Source organism: Canis lupus, chromosome 1, assembly GCF_011100685.1.
Source record: "Canis lupus familiaris isolate Mischka breed German Shepherd chromosome 1, alternate assembly UU_Cfam_GSD_1.0, whole genome shotgun sequence".
Lineage (NCBI taxonomy): Eukaryota > Metazoa > Chordata > Mammalia > Carnivora > Canidae > Canis > Canis lupus.
The window spans coordinates 8,110,948-8,132,557 of NC_049222.1; the positions used below are offsets into that span (position 1 = coordinate 8,110,948).

The 21,610-nt window shown below is 40.0% G+C and overlaps 1 protein-coding gene across 8 annotated transcripts in view; it reads right to left on the reverse strand.

Moving 5' to 3' along the window:
* The window catches only part of SOCS6 (suppressor of cytokine signaling 6), a 39,270-nt gene that overhangs the window by 11,170 nt on the left and 6,490 nt on the right, over nt 1–21,610 (reverse strand). The gene's annotated exons all lie outside the window — the stretch shown is intronic.

The window sequence follows — 21,610 nt, forward strand, 5'->3', positions numbered from 1 at the left end:
CCATGAGGAGAAGGCAGCAATCAGAGAATACTGGGGTTCCTACTCTGGACTCCATAACACCTAGGCCCCCCTCCCTGGCCTCTCTGACAAGCCAGTCATGCAAAGGAAGGCTAAGGTGGAGAGACCGAGGGAAGGCTAAGCTCACAGGCTGAGGTGGGAACTGCAGATGCAAACCCTGAGAAGCCCGCTGTGCCGGAGGTGAATGGTGTGTGTGTGTGGGGGGGGGGGGGGGGGGTGGCGGGCGCTGAGGCGGTATGTTGAGGGATACGGGTCTGATTCTAAGCGCATTCAGAAGCATGAAAGGTTTCGGGGGCACCCGGGTGGCCCAGTCTGTGAAGCATCTGACTCTTGATTCCAGCTCAGGTCATTATCTCAGGGTCGTGAAATCGAGCCCCACATGGGGCTCCACGCTCACCACAGAGTCTGTTTCAGATTCTCTCTCCCTCTCCCTTTGCCCCCCCACCACATGCATGCTCTAAAAATAAATAAATATTAGAAAAAAATGAAAAGATTTCAATTATCACCATGTTCTAGTTTGAATATGCACTTCCCAGTTTTGAGCCCACACATCGTCCTCTCCAGCATACCACCATATACATACAAACCCACGAGGACTGTAAGGTGGATGGCAAAACCGAATTCAAAAACAAAAACCCAGAGGTCTCCACTTAACCTTACCCAAAAAATAGATGAACAGTTTCTTCATAAAATTTAAGATATTAAAACAATCACCTGGAACTACCTCTAGTTCTAGGAGAGGACGATCCAAGTTTCCCTGGTAGACCGCACTCCCCATAAATTTTAAACAATGGTTGAGTTGAATTTCAGGTTTACTATATGAACACTGGAGAGAGACAGAAATGAATCAACTGCATGCAAAGGTTTTATTAATATCTAATTTCCATTTACAAATCATTCTTGCTAAATGCCCTACTTTGCAATATAATTTTAGTGACATTAACATTCAACTTCAATTAAAAACTGTTAATTGGCTAAAACATGATCTCTGATAGGAAACATAGTTGCAAACCCTTCTGGGTTTGCAGTTTTGAATATACTAGTCATTACGTTAGAAACCTGTATACCAGGGAAGCCCGGGGTGGCTCAGCGGTTTAGCGCTGCTTCAGCCCAGGATGTGATCCTGGAGACGCAGGATCGAGTCCCATGTCGGGTTCCCTGCATGGAGCCTGCTTCTCCCTCTGCCTGTGTGTCTGCCTCTCTCTCTCTCTCTCTCTCTCTCATTCTCTCTCTCTCTCTCTCCCCCTCCCTCCCTCTTGGGTTCCCTGCATGGAGCCTGTTTCTTCCTCTGCCTGTGTGTCTGCCTCTCTCCCTCTCTCTCTCTCTGTCTCTCTCATAAGTAAATAAAATCTTTTAAAAAAAAAAAAAAGAAAGAAACCTGTATACCTGTGTGCAGACAGAGATAATACAGTAGAAATACACATAGATTCATCTAGGGGTTGGGTGGAAAATACATGGAGGATGTGCCACATGCTGTGAGACTAAGCTTTAGAGATCTACAATTAGGTTAAGTTTTGAAAAGTAGGTACAGAAGATGAAGAAAGCTCCAGAACATGATGTGGAAAGCAGACCTGAGCAACAAAAGAGCAGGGGGGAGGATAAGGGCAGCCCATACAGAGGCAATAAAGCCGAATCTGTCCACATACACTCTGCTCTTTCTCGAATCCAATCGACAAACTGCGGGAAAAGTAAAACCCCAAATGCTTTCCATTTGCCTCAGTAAAAACACAAGTTTTTACAGTGGTGAGAGCCCACATAACGTTACTCTCCCGTTCTCTACTTGGCCGCTCTCTCCACTCCACCTGATGCTCGGTGAATACCACAAACATGCTCCATTTAGGGCACTGGTGCTGCTGCAAATACCACACCCCCAACCCCACCAATCCCTCACTTCCTTCAAGTCTTTGCCCAGCTGTCACCTTCTGGTGAGATCTGCCCTGACTGGGCATGTGATTGCAATACAAACCACCTTACTGCATCACATTTCTTTTTTTCTAGCACACAATAACAGTCCTCCTATTATGTTGCTTTTTCTTCCCCTCCTCAGACTTTGTTAAAGAACATAAGCTTCACAAAAGCAGGGATCATTCACCCATGTCTCCCAAGAGACTAGGACCACACCAAGGGTATAGGAGGTGCTCAGTACTTGTGAGTAAACCAATTTTAGACACACAAACCTACTCAGGTATGGTGATCAGGTAACTTGCCCACTTTCACCTCCCACACTGCGACCTCGAGCCATAATTTGCCATTATTTACAATAGTTAGAAAACTCCTTAACATGGGGTGGCCATTACTTGGGGATTTCTGCTCTAATCACAGAAAGCATTCGTGTTTACCATATTCTCAATTCAACACAACTTTTAACATATTGCTCCTTTGATATGAAATGTTGTTTTCATTCTCATCTCCAACTAATTCCTTCACACTTCAGCTTATCTATCAATTCCTCAAGGAACCACATCCTGCTCTTCCTGAGTAGATGAAAACCCCAAGTACAAGACCTCAGAACACTGCATAGCTCTCCCGCCTGGATTTTTCATGTGGAATGGATATACTCAGATCTGTCTGTATTAACTATGTGATTAAGGGGGATCCCTGGGTGGCTCAGCAGTTTACCGCTGCCTTCGGCCCAGGGTGTGATCCTGGAGTCCCGGGATTGAGTCCCACGTCGGGATCCCTGCATGGAGCCTGCTTCTCCCTCTGCCTGCATCTCTGCCTCTCTCTCTCTCTCTCATGAATAAATAAAATCTTAAAAACAAACAAACAAACAAACAAACCTATGTGATTAAGGACTATCACCCCAGGAGACTCTATATTCTACATGGAAGCAAAGATCAGTCGATTTTTTTTTTACATTTTATCCCCAGCACCTAGCACATACCTGGCCCAAAATAGGGCACTCAATAAAAATGTGTTGCGTGAACACAGCAGCAAAATGAAGAGCACTGCTCCACAGTGACAAGCAACATGATGTATACAACTGCCCAAGCAGAACTGGGAACTGATTCTGAGCGGATACATATTCACATTTAAGTTAACCTCCCTAAGCTTAGGCTTCCCACTAGTGCATCCATTTCACAGAAAACAAGATACTGACAACCACAGTAAAAATACCTAATTATCTACTTGGTAATTATTCCTTTTTCAACTACCAATCCATATGCAACTCAACATTAACATTAAATAAACAAAAATCAATCCTAAACATTAAAAAACTATAAAAAGTTCTATTAGGCCATATGGCCTTTTATCTCTTCCCTTTTTTGCTAGGCAAAGATCACTCTGTAAGTTTTAAGAGTATCTGTTTTTCTGTTTCCACTTCCAAAAATATATGCCTTCTTTTTATAGGATTACCATCTGTCTCATCATGCCCAAGTAAATGTTCTGAATTAGTTTTACTGCTTTTCTAATTGTAAAATTTTAAGTTTACACATATACTTGAGAATGTGTATAAAGATTCATGGGAAAAGGTTTTAGACATGAATACTTTATTCATATAGGCAGAAGATAACATCTTCAAACAATTTCACAGCCTGTTTTTTTAAGGACTGACCAGAGACAGTCATGCTTGCCATTAAAACACCTTATGAAAACCTTTAAAATACAGTATCAACTACTTCACATTCAACAAATAAAACAGCTTTATTATTGCCAGTTTACAAGTGAGGAAATCAGGTCCCAAAGAGATCAGAATTTACCCAACAAAGTGAAGTAACTTGTCACCAGGAGATAGGAGATGTGGAATCTGAACCTGGCTGCCTCCTCTGTTGACAGGCAGCCGAGCCAGTCAGCCTGTTGCTAAATCCGTGGTTCCCAACTTTCTGGTCTGGGGATCTCTGGGGATCTCTTCATTGTCTTACAAATTACTTAAGACCACAAAAAGCTATATGTGGGTTATATATACTGAAATTTACCCTGGTAGAAATTAAAACTGAGATTTTAAAACATTTATTCATTTTTTAAAAGATCCTATTTATTCATGAGAGACAGAGAGAGAGAGAGAGAGAGGCAAAGACACAGGCAGAGGGAGAAGCAGGCTCCATGCAGGGAGCCTGACATGGGACTCGATCCCAGGTTTTCAGGATCAGACCCTGGGCTGAAGGCGGTGCTATAATGCTGAGCCACCAAGACTGCCCTATTTATTCATTTTTAAATGACAATATACTCATTACATGTTAACATAAATAACATTTTCCTGAAAAATATATTTACCCAAACAATAAAAATTCAGTGAGAGAAGTAGCACTATTTTACTTTATTGTAAATCTTTTTTCTGTCTGACTTAAGACAGCTGGACTCTCTTGTTTCCATCTGCATTCAATCTGTTACAATATGCTGTTTCAGTGTAATTAGAAAATCCAACCTCCTACAGATATATAGCTGGGAAAGGGAGAAATATTTTCTTTAATAATCTTTTCATACAACCGTGGATATTCTTTCCTGTGATAGTATACCAAAAATCAACAAGTAATATCTTAAAAAGTTAGCTGCACTGGGAAATCAAAAACCCTTTCAATGACTTCTTTATTCTATTATACTCTAATCCATTGGTCTAGTTCGCATTTTGAATCAATCTTCCATGTATGTATGTATGCATGTGTGATTTTATAACACCATGCATCAGTGACTTCATTATACAATATCAAAAAAAAGAAATCACCTATGTTAACATCACTACCACTGACCTCATCAGAAAACACTAATAAACACTGGAAGGCAGTTAAGCTAATAGTGGTAGACACGCATTCTCCACAATTCTAATTTCTGCTTGAGCACTTGAATTTATCAACACCAATACCATCAATGAATATATCATACTGTCTACTGAAAACCCGGGCTGAAAAACCATAGTTTGTCAACGGTTCTTTTATTTATTTAGTTGTTGTGTTTTTGTTTTGTTTTTTTAAAAAGTAAGTTTGCCCAATGTGGGGCTTGAACTCATGACCCTGAGATCAAGAGTCATGACTGAGCCAGCCAGGAGTCCCATCAACTGTTGTTTTAGGAAAAAGTGACCTTTCATGAAAAAAATAGCTATCTCAGCATCTCCAACAGCACAAGCACTTCCCCTGGAGACAACCTTCTTCCATTAGCATGTGGTAAAAAGCACGCTCTATACACTTGAATATCATAAGGATTCTGAGAAGATGTGTATTCCAGGCCAAGATTTAATAAATGTAACAATTTTTACAGCCTCTTTGATGGCATTAGTTTTAAGATTTTATTTATTTGAGAGAACTAGAGAGGGAGCACAAGCAGGGGGAGCGACAGAGGGAGAGGGAGAAGCAGCCTGCCCACTGAGCAGGGAGGCCAACGCGGAGCCCGATCCCGGGACCCTGGGATCATGACATAAGCTGACAGCAGATGCTCAAAAAACTGAGCCACCCAGGTGCCTCATTCAATGACATCCTTAAATGTAACTGTGATTTTCTTTTTACAAGTGCTTAGAGGTAAAGAACCAAAGACTGCTGTGCAAGTTCAAGCAACCACAGCTGGTGCCACTGACTGGCAGGGGAAGGGCACCACCAATTCTATCCACCATTGCTTCTGCACCCTCAAGGAATGGCAAATCATGTTTTAGCATCATTATCAAAGGGGATCCACAGACCATACTTAGAACCACCAGCTTAAACTATCTGTGAAGACAGTTTAAAAGAACAAAGAGCAAGACTTTAAGGCAAGTAAGACATCCACAGAAGAATTAGCAAGATGAGGAGTTTCACTATTGTCTCTGCTCTGAATGTTGCCAGTTTCTTAGCAAGCCACCGTTGATGCCCTTCCATTTCAGTTCCTTCTATTCTACTCCATTGTTCCTGAATCTGTCAGTGTATAACTCACCATTAACTTTATAAAATAAGGAAAAAATAAAGGACAGATACAAAAATCCTTCCAGAAAGGGAGGAGAAAGAGGGAAAAGAGATCATATACTAGAAAAGCAAATATGGGCAATGGCCAACAGAACATGAAATATGATAGAAATAAGGTCCCAGGGTTTGTTATGCCAATAAATACGAATGGGATAAACTCAACTATTAGAAAAAAGATTTTCAGGTCTGGTTTTAAAAATCCTATCATATATGGAAACACACTAAAACCAGTGGTCTCAGAAAGCTTCAAAATACCATAAAATCTCTATTAGCCACTACTGAACGACCCTCTTCTTCAGCTTTCCTGTGATTATCCTATAGTCCATCAAGTGAATCATATTTACATGTATTCTCCTTGAAATCAGGAATATTATTAGTCATCACCCCTGGCTATGTCTCCATCACATAAAGTACCTCCTACATATGGCTGATGCTCATCCAAACTTTTCTGAATTTAAATTCACTGCATGTTTTAAACATGCAAACAGGTAAGTTTTATTTTTTTAAGTTCTTCCTACAAAAATAGTAAGCTGTTTTATAAACACTAAATAATTAAATAAACACTAAATAATTAAATAAACACTAAATAACACAGAAAATTTTTTTAGACATCTGCATTTAAGTATAAATAAAATCACTCTAAAAGCCTAGGAAAATTTGACTTTTAAATAAAAATCTAGGCCTGGGACGCCTGGATGGCTCAGGGGTTTAGCACCTGCCTTCAGCCCAGAGCGTGCTCCTAGAGTCCCGGGATCGAGTCCCACATCGGGCTCTCTACATGGAGCCTGCTTCTCTCTGTCTATGTCTCTGCCTCTCTCTCTGTGTGTCTCTCATGAATAAGTAAAATCTAAAAAATAAAAATAAAAAAATAAAAAAAATCTAGGCCTTTGTAGAAAGATTGCTTTGCAAGTGTGATTAACTTCTAATTCTACTTAAAAAGTGCCAGGTTGGAAATCACATATAATGCATTATCTAAGGGCAGATTTTACATAATTCAGACTGGTAAAGAGTTCAGTCAATGGATATTTAAATAAAAGACACTGGTGGGGCACCTGGATGGCTCAGTGGTTGAGCTTCTGCCTTTGGCTCAGGTCATGATCCCGGGTTCCTAGGATCAAGTCCTGCATTGGGCTCCCCATGGGGAGCCTGCTTCTCCCTCTGCCTATGTCTTTGCCTCTCTCTGTGTGTCTCTCATGAATAAATAAGACCTTAAAAAAAAAAAAAAAGACACTGGTCCTATATATGGAAATTAATGAAACAGCACATATTTACTTCTTTCAATTAAAAATGAAATATTTAAAAATACATGAGTCCATAGTTAGGTGAAGTTTTTAAATTAACTGATGAACACCAATCTTAATTGCTTCAGGAAAAATCCTCTAACAGGGACGCCTGGGTGGCTCAGCGGTTAAAGCGTCTGCCTTTGGCTCAGGGCGTGATCCTGGGGTCCTGTGATCGAGTCCCACATCAGGCTCCCTGCATGGAGCCTGCTTCTCCCTCTGCCTGTGCCTCTGCCTCTCTGTCTCTCATGAATAAATAAAAAAAGATTTTTTTAAAAAGAAAGAAAAATCCTCTAACAGAAAAGAATGAAAAGAGGAGTATGCTAACAAAAACACAAGAAACCTAGTGTAACAGTAAGATAGTGTTACATTCAAGAAAAATGGTCATACAAATAAAAAGGGGTTATATATCACATAAGGTATAATCCACAAAGAAAATAAAAGTGCCAAAAATCTTTACACACAGGGGTGCTTGGGTGGCAAAGACAGTTAAGCATCCGACTCTTGGTTTCAGCTCAGGTCATGATCTCAGTCAGGGTCGGGACACTGAGCTCCATGACTGCATCCATGCTAAGCACAGTCTACTTGAGATTCTCCCTCTCTCTCCCCCTCTGCCTCTCCCGATCTTGCTCTCTCCCTCCAAGATAAATATATCTTTAAAAAAAAAAAAATCTTTACACACGAGATGGAATATTAAAATACTGCTTTCAGCCCAAGAAAATAAACAAAAATGAAGAATATAGCAGATTTAAATTATATAATTTTATCTTTTAGCTATATGGGACTCTGTAAACTTTTTTAAAAACTGAAAATATGGGATCCCTGGGTGGCTCAGTAGTTTAGCGCCTGCCTTTGGCCCAGGGCATGATCCTGGAGACCCGGGATCAAGACCCACATCAGGCTCCCTGCATAGAGCCTGCTTCTCCCTCTGCCTGTGTCTCCGCTTCTCTATCTCTCTGTCTCTCTCTCTCTCATGAATAAATAAAATCTTTAAAAAAAAACTGAAAACATATCTGCTTTTCAAGAGCTTATGGAATAGTTACTAAACGTGACAATATGTTAAGTCACAACGAAGATATCAGTAAATTTAATATCTCATAATGATATCTCATAATGAAAAGTATCTCATTAGGGAATGTCTGAGTGGTTCAGTTGGTTCAAGAGGCGTCAGACTCTTGGTTTTGGATCAGGTCATCTCAGGATCATGGGCTCCACTGAGCAATGAGCCTGTTTGAGATTCTTTCTCCCTCTCCCTCTGACCCTTACCCACCTCTTAAAAAAAAGGAAGAAAATATTTCACCAAATTATTTTAATAAAACTGAAAAGGAAAACAAAAATAAAAATCACTGAACATCCTTTTGAATCAAAGAGATGAAGTCTCAAAGGGAAAATGGTACATTTTAAACTAATATTAATAATGGATATGCTACAGATGAAAATCTATGCAATTCTGCAAGACCCTAAAACTCACAGAAAACTTCGAAGCCTTAAAGGTTTACAAAAGTAAACAGTAAGGAATTAAAGTAAGCATTCAATTCCAGAAGTCAGTAATGAGAACCAAAAATAAAAAATAAAAATAAATAAATAACCCAGCAGTAGTAAACATTAAAAGAGTTAAGAGTTAATTCTTTGATCAGAGCACAAAAAACTTAATCAATGAACAACTAGCTTTCATTTAATCAAGAAAAAGGGACAATGTATTTATATGAATTAGAAATGAAGTAACAAAAGATCCACAAGAAGTCAAGAAGTCAAAATATAGGAGTACTTTGAAAACTCAGTAAAAATGTGAAATTCAGGGCAGCCCAAGTAGCTCCGCGGTTTAGCATCCCCTTCAGCCCAGAGTGTGATCCTGGAGACCCGGGATCGAGTCCCACGTCAGGCTCCCTGTACGGAACCTGCTTCTCCCTCTGCCTGTGTCTCTGCTTCTCTCTCTGTGTGTCTGTCATGAATAAATAAATAAAATCTTTTTTTAAAAATGTGAAATTCAGATGAAATGGGTAATTTTGTGGCAAAATATATATTACTAAAATTTGCCTCAGAAGAGGCAGGAACCCAAAAATGATGAATAGTTGTCAAATAACCTGAGAACATCCTCACAGAACCACCATGGCTCCTTCTTCCTTTAGAGAGAAAAAGGGACAAGTCACTAAAGACATTAAATACAATACTTACTAAGCTACTTTAGGACATAGAAAAAGAAATCTCCCAAATTTATTTCTGAAGCCAAAGAATACTGATACCACCACTGGACAAAGACAACACGTTAAAAACAAAACAAAACTCCACTGATCTCACTTATGAATACTGAAAACAAATCTTAAATATCAGCAAACATTGGAATGGTGTGGGGAAATCATTCAACCAGGTGAGGTACATCCCAGAATTGCCAGCACAGCTGATTATTTGTAAATTTACCATAATTTATGGTAAAGGAGCAAAATTATACAGTCACAGCTATAAATCACACACACAAAAAAAAGATCAGAAAAAAAAATAACATCAATCCTAACCCCCTCAAAAGAGCTCTATAAAATAGAAAAACATGGACATTTAACATGGAACATATAACAAAATTAACAGTCATATGAATAATAAAGAAATGCTGAAAGACAGCAACAAAGATGCCAATTAACAAGTATTAATTAGCATTATTTTCAACATAGTAGCTAATTAATTAGGCAAGAGTAAGAAGTAAGTATAAATATTGGAAAGGAGGATACAAATTGTCATTATTTACAGATGACAGGAGTGAATACCTAAAATACAACAGATGCAGATGAACAACTACAAGGGGGAAAAAAAAAATTCATTCTAGTGACTGCTTACAAAATTTATATGTAAAAATCACTAGTAATTATTTTTAAAAAGCTGGCAGGCAAATAAGAGACCAGATTCAACTTATAATAGTTTCCAAAAAAAGATTACATTAATTTTTTTTAAATGTCCAGAACTACATGAAAAACTTTAAAACTCCTCAGAGGACCATAACAGTCTTCCATACATAAAAAAGATACATCTTATTCTTATATAAAACAAATCCTGTCGAAACATTAACTCAAGATCTCAAGAAAACATCAATGACATTTTTGCAAGAAACTAGATAAAATAATTTAAAAAAAAAGAAACCACATAAAGTGATACTGAAATTAATTTGGACATGAAAACAATGAAAAGGGTAAGAAAAAAATCTAAAGGACAACTGAGGGAGAATGAGTGATCCAAGATATGAAAACACACAGCTTAAAACTGGAGGGGGAAAAAAAAAACTTGCAAGTCAAGAAATAGACCAAAACACATATGAAAAGTGTATGTGTTCAAGAGGACACATTAGACGACTGGGGGGAAAGATGGATTATTCAAGAAATGATGAAGAGCAGGTTGGATAACCATTTGAGAATGGTGGAGAAAGCAAGGCTTTTATTTTCTTATATAAAAATACTGTGTAGAAGGATCAAATATGCAAACATTAAAAAATATAAAAGTTGGAGAAAAATCTTTAAACAAACCTTTACACTTCAGAAAGCCTTTTTAATGCATAACATAAAGCCCTGCAACCACAGAGGAAAAGACTGACAATCTAACAATGCAAAATTTATAAATTTCTGGAGAACCAGAAGAATGGTGTAACTTAAAGCCAAAAGATAAACTGGAGGAAAATGGCAAACATATGACAAAGGATTAATTTCTGTCACACATACTGTGCTTTTAGAAATCAGTATGAGACAGGCACACAATCCTATAAGCAAAAGGCCACAATATAGAGAACAGTTCACACAAAAAGAATAACGGGAGAAAGGAAGAAGGAAGAAAGGCAAGAAAATGAGAAATCAAGCAAACAAGGAAGAAAACAAATTCAAGTGTGTAATCATCACCGAAAAGATTCTCAATTCATTCATAACAAAGGGAATCTGGGGTGCTGGGAACTGTTCTGTGTCTTGATTGTGGTAGTGTTTACATGACTGAATACACTTGTTAAAACTCAACAGACTACACGCTAAAAAGGTTGACTTTCATGTACGTATATTCTAAGATTTTTATTTGAGAGAGAGAGCACATACACTCAGGAATGTGGGGGGCAGGAGAGGGACAAGCAGACTCCACACCCAGCGTGAGCCCAACACAAGACTCAATCTCATGACCCTGCAATCGATTGTGACCTGACCTGAAATCAAGAGAAGTCAGGTGCTACCCAGGTGCCCCTCCCTGTAGGTATTTTCTATCCCAACTTTAAAAATGCACTGAAAAGGAAAACAAAATGATAGTATCTCTTATCTATGAGTTTGAAAAAGTTAATAACAATGTTGGCAAGGGTATGAAAAACTGAGCACTCGTAACTCGTTACTGAAGTATAAATTGGTACAATTTGTGAAGAATTATTTGGAAATATTTATCAAAATTTTGAATTCACATATGCTTTAACGATGTAATTATGTGATCAGGGACTTGTGTTTTGGATCTATACTCATGCCAAAAACAAGGATATATGGAAAATGATGTTCCCTACAGCATTAAAATTTTTAAAAGCTAGTATTACTTGACCATTTACCTAGTACTGGTAAATACAGGTCACATATGGATCTAGTATATGCCAGGTTTGGTTTAAGCCTTCTGAATATATTGCATCTCTTTTAATCCTTATAACTCTAAATTTGGTACTACGAACAAAGCAGTACAACATAGTGGGAAGCATTTCTCTGGAACCAGAAAGCATGAGTTCATGTATTTCCTGGGTCCATGATTTAACAGCTGTGTGATCTTCTAAATAGCGGTATGTACCACTTAAATTAGTTGCAAGTTTAAATGTGGTAATATATGTGATGTCCTCACAACACCACCTAGCACATATTAGGCTATATATGTGTTTGCAGCTAAAATAGTAATAAAACCAGTAATATTACTGCTGTAAAGATGGAAAGCTAAGGCAGTGATTAAGGGTACGCTTAAGATCAAAGAACTGATTTTACAAAATGAGCCCATTTATTCACTATTCAGACATTTACTAAATAATTTATTTTGGCAAAAATGCACAGTTAACCTTAGTATCAGGAAACAAAAATGATACACAACAAAAACCAGTAGACTGGGATCCCTGGGTGGCGCAGCGGTTTGGCGCCTGCCTTTGGCCCAGGGCGCGATCCTGGAGACCCGGGATCGAGTCCCACATCGGGCTCCCGGTGCATGGAGCCTGCTTCTCCCTCTGCCTGTGTCTCTGCCTCTCTCTCTCTCTCTCTCTCTCTCTCTGTGACTATCATAAATAAAAAAACAAAAAAACAAAAAAAAAACAGTAGACTAGTTTGATAAATTATCATCTACCAATACGACGGACTACCACGTAGATAAAGAGGTCCAAGATGCATTGTTGGTAAAGTACAAGCTACAAAACAAAATGCAATGCAAACATGATCCCGTTTGTGAATTTATTTCCCTGCCATATACATAGTAAATGTCTCAAAGAATAACCAAATATCAATGACTGCAACCCTAGTGGGTAAGGAGAGGGGTCAGGACGCCCAATAGCCTGCTTCCTACCCAGGCATCCTCTGCCTGTTGGACTGTGCCTTATCCCATGTTGCTTTGACAAAAAGATCGACATCAGTACCTGTTTTTGCTGACCGAAAGAAATCCAAAGAGGATTTTTGCTTGTATGGAAAAGGCAAAAAGCAAAAAACAGCATTCAGTGTTTGCTTTGCAGCGAGCAGGTGGGAGGCCACACCAACCCCGAGCAGCTCCTTCCCCGGAACTGCACGCGGCATCTGGGCATCCAGCCGCCAGCACTTTGAACCGTGTCTCGGAGTGTGTGTGCTTTATCCCGGTGTATTCTGGGCATCCGCTTGCAAGATGTGTTCTAAGGTCTCAGAAAAGCCTAAAACAGGTTATTTTTTGGGTCTGGAACTGCTCAAAACATTATCCATATAGATCAGTAACTGTTTCTTTCCTGTACGTACCATAAGAGGCTTTGGTTCCTAAAGGGTTTCACAGGAACGCTCTGCATTCAGACTGGGGGGAATCCTGTGTTAGATCTTTCTGTAACCTGTAAGCTCATTTCACTTTACTACAAAACCACCACCCCACCACACACAGAGAAAAGAAAACAGGCAATGTAGGTAAAATATGCACCTGTGTGTTTCAGTCACCTCTTATCTGGAAAAGCAGGAGACTCAGATACGCTCAGGGTCAAAGGTCTCAACAGTTTTCCTAAACCCATCTCTCCCCCTAAACCTTCCCAAACTGTTCTCAATTCTCCCCAGCTGTTCATCTTGTGATGTGCCATGTCATGTACCTCACCCTCTTATTTCAGTCCTTTGCTTCCCTGCTCGTAAGTGGGACCCCTCCAGCAGCTCTGTTCCCCAGGCGTACCGGGAATGGACATCTTTGCAACCCAAATCCCTGATGTCTGGCCATCTTGGCACCCTGGGGCTCACCCATATAGCAAGTGCTTCTCATCATTCACTAGGATTTCTGTAAGCTTCCTGAACTCATACCACCTCTGTGCCTTCCTCTCCCACCTTATTTATCATTCCAGGTGACACCCTTGTCTTGACACTGATAAAACACAGCACTTCCTTGAAAATTATAAAGGGACGCTGCCACCCCTCCGTAAAATCACAGCGATGAAAGACAAAGTCCTTACCCTCAAGGACCTCAGATCTAGGACAGACTATAAGCAGACATTTGCTGAAGACGGAGGGAAAGGCTGCAAAGGCACAGAGTTATTTAGGATGCTACTACCCCCATTCAGAGGACAGAAACCCAAGAAGAGGGAGGCGTCCTGCCACCAGTTACTACCTCTGCTCCCATACGACTTCTACTACCAATATCAGCACGACCACCGCCCATTCAGAGGTGACGACATCCTAAAAAATGTACATTAATCTTCTTGAATCTTCATAAGAACTCTTTCTGGAAGATACTATCTTTATATCTCTATCTCCATTTTATAGAAGAGGAAACTAAATCTTAGAAAGCTTAACAATTTAGGGTACCTGGGTGGCTCAGTCAGGTAAGCATCTGACTCAGTTTTGGCTCAGGTCATGATCTCAGTGTCGTGAGTTCAAACCCCACATCAGGCTCTGCGCTTAGTGCAGGGTCTGCCCGAGGATTCCCTCCCTCTTCCCCTCCCCCACTCGTGAGCATGCTCTCTCTAAAGTTAATATATAAATAAAATCTTAGAAAAAAAAAGTTTAACAATATGTCCAAAGTCACAAGGGAAGGGGCCAAGAAACAGACACGAGTGCTGACCCATGGTGCATGATCTAGAAACTGCCTCCTTTTCTGATGATGAGCAGAACATGGGGAATGGCAGGGCAGAGCTTAGTGCAGATCCTGCAGCCACACCGTCTGAGTTCCAATCTCAGCCAGCATTTCCTAATGACCGTGGGCATCCATGCCTCAGTTTTATCACCTGAACATGGAAATCAAACATTTAACTACCCAGGGGAACTCCCTTCTGGCATGATGGCATGAGAAGGCACGTTGGCATGAGAAGGTTGATAAATCCTCTCTGCAAAAGGCAACCACAAAATTGTGTCAAAAGCAACCAGTTTAGCACTTTGGAGATAAACTAACAGCATGTAAGAACTAAGAAACATATCCGTGAAAACCACTCAACTTTGGGACTTCATTAAAATTACAAATTTTTATAATCCAAAACATATCAAGAGAAAGCAAGTCACAGACTAGGAAAACATACTCGTATATCACATATCTGATATAACATCCTTATGCACAACAAATAAAGAACTCTTACAAATGAACTAAGACAACCTAATTTTTTAAATGGGCAAAAGACATGAATAGATCTTTTACCAAAGAAGTTGTACAAGCTAATTTGTAGAGACGCCACTACACACCCACTCGAATGACCACACCTCATGTTGACAAGTACTAGAGAAACTGGAACCTCCGTACATCGCTGCAGGGAATGCAGAACAGTTTGACTTTTACACATTTTTTCTATTTTCATTACTCTGATAAAAAAGTTAAAATATGTGGCTAAATACATAGAACAAAGAGATCTAAGATATAGCAGGTCCATGTCAGACCCCTAGGAATCTGTGCAGGTAACCCACTTCCTTTGTCCCCAGCTGCCTGGTGCTGGTATAATAACTTTACTCTTCCTTGAGAAGTTTCTCATTTTATTTTAGCTGACTCTCAGCCTTTTATTGTTTGCGCTTTTTCTTAAGATATCTTCCCAATGCTGAAATCATAAACTCTTCCGTATTTCCTAAAAAAGTACTGAAGTTTTGTTTTTCACGTGTAAGCCCTTGATTAACTTAGTATTGATTTATAGAAGGTAAGGGTTAATTCCCATCTTTCCACGTGGACAACCAACTGGCTTAACACACTCACACACATACACACAAATACTGACCCTGAGGCGCCTAGGGGCTCAATCGGTGAAGCCTCCAAACCTCAGTTTTGGTTTCAGCTCAGGTTATGATCCTATGGGCCCTAAGATCGAGCCCTGCCCAAGGCTCCCGGCTCACGGGGGTCTGCATGAAAGATTCTCACACTCTGCCCCCACCACCTTCACTCACACACACTCTCCCTCCTTCTCTAAAATGAATAAATCAACCTTAAAAAAAAAATACTGACCCTGATAAGAATAAAAAAATGCAAATTAAAATAGAAATGACTTTTCACAACTCAAATTAGCAGAGATTCTTCTAAATGATGACTTGAAAATGTCTTAAAAAAAAAACTTGGTTCTATGCAACTCTTAAAAATATTCATACTCTTTGACCCAATAATGCTGTTTTTATAACTCTTAAAGAAATAACACAAAAGCATAACAATGTCCCCCACATTATCACATATGATACAAAAATAAATTTTCATTTTAAGAATTAGAAAATATTCATGGGACTCCTGGGTGGCTCAACTGTTAAGCGTCTGCCTTCAGCCCAGGGCATGATCCTGGAGACCTGGGATCGAATCCCACATGGGGCTCCCTGCATAGGGCCTGCTTCTTCCTCTGCCTGTCTCTGCCTCTCTCTCTCTGTCTCTCTCATGAATAAATAAAATCTCTTTAAAAAAAAAGAAAGAAAGAAACATTCTAATTTCCAACAGTCTGAGAACTGTCAACAAAATGCCAGCACATCTACACAATGGAACCTTAGGGAACCACTAAAATTGATATTTATACACGGTTATAAATAACATGAGGGAAAAGTTCATATTGTTCATTTGTTAAGTGCAAACACAGGAAACAAAATCATATGTACAGTGTGGTCTCGATTATGTAGGAAGAATAGGGAGGCACACCAGACCAGAAAGAAATGCAGCAGAACCACCATCTGGGCCACAGAATGCTCTGTAAATACTACTTTCAATACTTTATTTTCAAAATAATCTGTAAATATGGAGGTTGTATAAGGAGGTCTGTGAGTTTGTTTGTTCTTTAGTTACTTTGCTAAAGGGAATAGCTGAGTAAATCCATCAGGATAAAGCAAAATGCAAGGCCTTTTCTTGGCTTTCAGTTAGGCCACGGCTGAACAGAAATATAAATCAATAGTTAAGAATTCTGTATTTTCTTTTTTTTTAGGAGAACCTAGGCAGCCTTCTTTCTCCTCACTCCACCCAAAACTAGTCTTTGCCAATCTGACATTTAATTTTGATTGGTGTGTATATAGTCAGGGCCTGGCCTGAAATACTCAGTCTAAGTATTACATCAACATAGAGCTAATTAATACAGACTTACTATATAAATATTAACCCTAAAAGAGTAATAAACTCACCAGCTTTTCAATGACCATCTTTACTCCCTGGTCAGCTTCTACTCCACGCTCAATCGTCTTCATTCCCTAGCAAGTAGCCTCAATTCCCTTTCCCACTCTTACTCTGAAATACTGTCTTGGCAAAACGACAACACTGCTGAACTCCGGCTCTGCCCACGCCGCGCCCGCCCCGCACAGGAAAGTGTGGCTGCACAAACACACACCACTCTGCCTGGTCTCACTGAAAGTCATGACCATGAACGTCAGGTGGAGCCTTCAGGCTGCCTGGAAGTCAAACCACATCTCCCTGATGCATCCACCGTCCCGTTCTATGTGTTTGCTGGCGCCGTAACACTGACCCCCTCTGTTTAATCTCAGCCCGTGGCCCCGCTTCTTACTTCACTGAGAAAATCAGGACACGGGAAGACAACTTTGGACAAAACCATCCCGCTGCTCTAGCGATCCATGCCCCTCTCCTCGGGGCCCCCTCCATTCATGTACTAGATCTCCCTCACCTCCCAAGGCCCCCTCTCTACTGTATCGCTTCTAAAAACATCATTTCTCAGATACACGAACAAACCTGTCTCAACCCTACCTTCCCTGCCAACTCTGGTTCTGTCTCTTTAATCCCCTTTGCAACAAAACACCTTGGGAAAGACGTGCTTACTGGAGGCCTACTCTTCCTTTCCTCCTGTTTTCCCTTCTGCCCACATCAGAGACAGGAACTACTCGAGTCAAGGTCCCCAGTGACGTGTCCACTGCCAATCCGGCAACGATTCTCGGGTCTTACCTGAGATGCTCTCCCAGCAGCATGGGACACAGCTCATCAGTCCTTCCCAGACGACACGCAGGACAGCCCAGCACTCATGTCTGGACATTTTTTCTCCATCTACACTCACGCCCCAGTGACCTCACTCACTCTCATGCCTGAAATAGCACTGATGTGTCCCCTACTCCCAAATCCACATCTCTAGTTAGACTAGTTTTAAGTCCACTCCCTTCCTGACACTGCCATGGTCTTCATGGTCTTCGGGATACCCGAGCCTAAACACGCTCAATACTACACTCTGGATCTTTTCCATCCCAGCCCCACACCTGCTCTACGTGCAGCCTTTCCCACTTCAGTCTATGGTTACTCTGTTCTTCCAACGGCTCAGATCAAAACCTCCACAATCATCCATGGCTCCTCTCTCTCACACATCGCACCCAGCGTCCTGTCTCATGTACCACACAGAGTCCAATCACTTGTGGCTGCCAGCACGCTGCCCCATGCTACTATCCTCTCTCATCTGCATTACTTAACTGCCTCCCAATTTGTTTCCTTGCTTCTTCCTTTGGCCCCTCCATGCTTTTCTCCACATGGCACTGGTGCTTAGGGAATTGGCACAAATGCTGATAGTGCCGAGTAATGAAGTCCCTTCTCTCTGACCCAGGAGCATCTTATCTTCTGGCAACATCATGAAACTGCCAGGCTTGCACACTGGGTGAAATCTCCTACTCATCACAGTTCTTAACAACTACATGCAAATAAAAATAAATGAAAAATAGTAAGTGCAATAGAATTGCTTTGACTTCTTTTTAGGGCCTCCAAATCTTACATAATAAGTGTTATTTTAAAAAGTAATGAATGAGGTGTGCCTGGGTGGCTCAGTCAGTTAAGCATCTGCCTTTGGCTAAGGTCAAGATCCCAGGGTCCTGGGAACAAGCCCAGTGTCAGGCTTCCTCTCCTCCATGCTCATGCTCTCACTATCTCGGTGTCTCTCTCAAATAAATAAAATCTTGGGGACACCTGGGTGACTCAGCGGTTGACATCTGCCTTTGGCTCAGGTCGTGATCCCTGGGTTCTGGGATTGAATCCCACATCAGGCTCCCCACATGGAGCCTCCTTTCTCCCTCTGCCTACGTCTCTGCCTCTCTATCTCTCATAAATAAATAAAACCTTTAAGAAATAATAAAAATAAAAAATAAATTAAAACATGAATATTTGCATGGTTACAGAGGTAAATAAAGAAATTCAAAGATAATCAAGTTAAGAAAAATGGACTTAAAATTGTCATTTAATTTAATAAAAGTTAATGAATTAAGAATAAATTTATAATTACAGCTCTAATAAATTTTCAAGTGATTCTCTCCCACTCTGTAGGTTACTGACACAAAAATATAGGATAGCACTAGTTTGCTGTTTGACACTGACTATCTACTTGGTGAGTCTGTTTTCCTACATAAAATAAAGAGGTAGACATCTAAAGCATGTCTAGCTCTAAAAGTATCTGATTCAGCAGAAATAAAAATATGCAGACTTTTTAACCTGCAGAGCACAAAATTTTACATGAGCATTTCTAAGCATCTTTTTAACTGTGTTCAATACATTTCTATTAAGCTGAGTATGAAAATGTTTATAAATCCAATCATTCAAAATGTTAAGGGAACTGGCTTATAAGAATTGACTAATGAAAATAAATTCACTCCTCCTTAATTTTTTAATTCAGATTTTAACATTTAAAGATTTACTTATTTACTTATTTATTTATTTTTAAAGATTTTATTTATTCATTCGAGAGAGAGGCAGAGACAGAAGCAGGTTCCATGCAGGGAGCCCAACGTGGGACTCGATTCCGGGTCTCCAGGAGCAGGCCCTGGGCTGAAGGTGGCGCTGAACCACCCGGGCTGCCCTATCATTTAAAGATTTAAAAAGCACACTTGGGGTACCTGGCTGGTTCAGGTGGTGGAGCAGGTGACTTTTGATCTTAGGTCATAAGGTCAAGCCCCATATTGGGTGCAGAGATTAAATAAAAAATAAAATATTGGGATGCCTGGGTGGCTCAGCGGTTGAGCATCTGCCTTCGACACAGGGCATGATCCTGGAGTCCCGGGATCGAGTCCCACATCGGGCTCCCTGCATGGAGCCTGCTTCTCCCTCTGCCTGTATCTCTGCCCCTCTCTCTCTCTCTCTCTCTCTCTCTCTCGGTCTCTCATGAATAAATAAAATCTTTTTAAAAATAAATAAAATAAAATATTATTTAAAAAATGAAAAAAGTAGCAGACCTATGTACCAGTTTATCACTATTAGGTATATACATATTAAATTTTTAGTGTGTACCTTTTTATACCTGTCTAGACACTTACCGATGTAACAGCTAAAAACTGAGCAAGTTCCTAAACAATTTCACAACTCTTACTGCCTATGACACAGAATGGACTCATTGGTTAAAGTACCCAGTAGAAAAGACCCTTTGAAATTTTTCTTTTTTTTTTTTTTTACAAACTAGTAACAAGTAAGGCCTAAAGATCTATGTCTGCTGCTTTTTTCATCTGGCTTTACATATTGAGGGAAAAACTTAAAAAAAAAAAAAAATCAAGATATTGATCCAAGAGGTCCAATATCTGATGAAGAAGAGCTTCAGTCAAGAGAAGAAAATGAAAGCGAAGAAATGATAAAAGAAACCTTGAAAATTTTCCTGTAACTGAACAACACAGAGCTCAAGACTGAAAGGATCCATGGAAGGCTCAATACAAAGAACAAACAATAATCAGGCACGCCGTGATGAAATTTTTAGGAGATAATAAAATGGTACTAAAAGCTTCTCCAAAAAGAGGAAAAAATAACATACAAATGATTGGGAAACAGACAGCAACTAACTTAGTAATACTGAAAGCTGGAAGTCGGTGGTACAACGTCTTCAAAATACCAAGAGAAAATTTATTTTCAATATGGCATGCACTCACAGCGACTCCTCGTCATGGGGAGATCTCCAGGTGAAAGCAGACCAGATTCCAAGGAAGACGCCAGAGGAGCCTTAGGCCTAGTGCAGACTTGGTGAAAGCAAGAAATAACCTCTCTTTCCACACTAAAATTTCAGAGTTAATCTGTCACTGCAGCATCACCTATTCCATCCTGACTGAAACAATAATCTAGATTTCTATACACAGCCAGACTGTAAGTTACATATCTGGAACATACATGTTTTCTGATAAGGTCTAAAAAAAAACCCAACTTCTTCATCACCTTTCTCAGGAAGTTACTAAGAGAATGAGCTCCATCAAATCAAGGAAGTAAAGTAAGAAACAGAATGCAGATCACCTCACTTAGGAAAGAGGAGAAAAGAATCTGTAGGTTGATGTTACAGTTCCAGCTGCTCAGACTGTTTGAGATACAGTCCCTGCCGCCCATGGCTCTTCCCAAACACAGGTCAATGGTGACCTCCTCCATGAAGACACAAACCCAAATTCCCCACCTCCAAGGAGTAAATGAAAACATCCGCACCAACCACAAGAAGAGCTGCACATTCAGGCTCCATTCTAAAACCTGCTAGAATGTGGAACAGGACTTTGGGCTGATTACTTAATCACCCTTAGTCTCTTTCTCCAACATCTATGTAAGGATGAATCAGAAGCTTCCTTACAATTCTAAGATGCAATAATTCTGCAAATGCACAAAACTACTAAAATCCTAAAACAATTCTATGTGTTACATGCTTACATATCCTGACAGTCTGTGACATTTGGTAATAATATTATTCCCTAAGTATATTTTTTTCCACTTTCAAAAGCAATGTCAACAGATAAAAATGACTGTTGTCGCGGGGATGACATTTCCTTTAAAACCAAAATTAAGCTTCAGTAAGAATCATCTCATTACTAGAAACACCAAAACAAAATTTGCAAAAGGAAAATCATACAAAGTAACAGTCTCCCCAAGAGAATTCACCTTACTTCCAGGTGTATT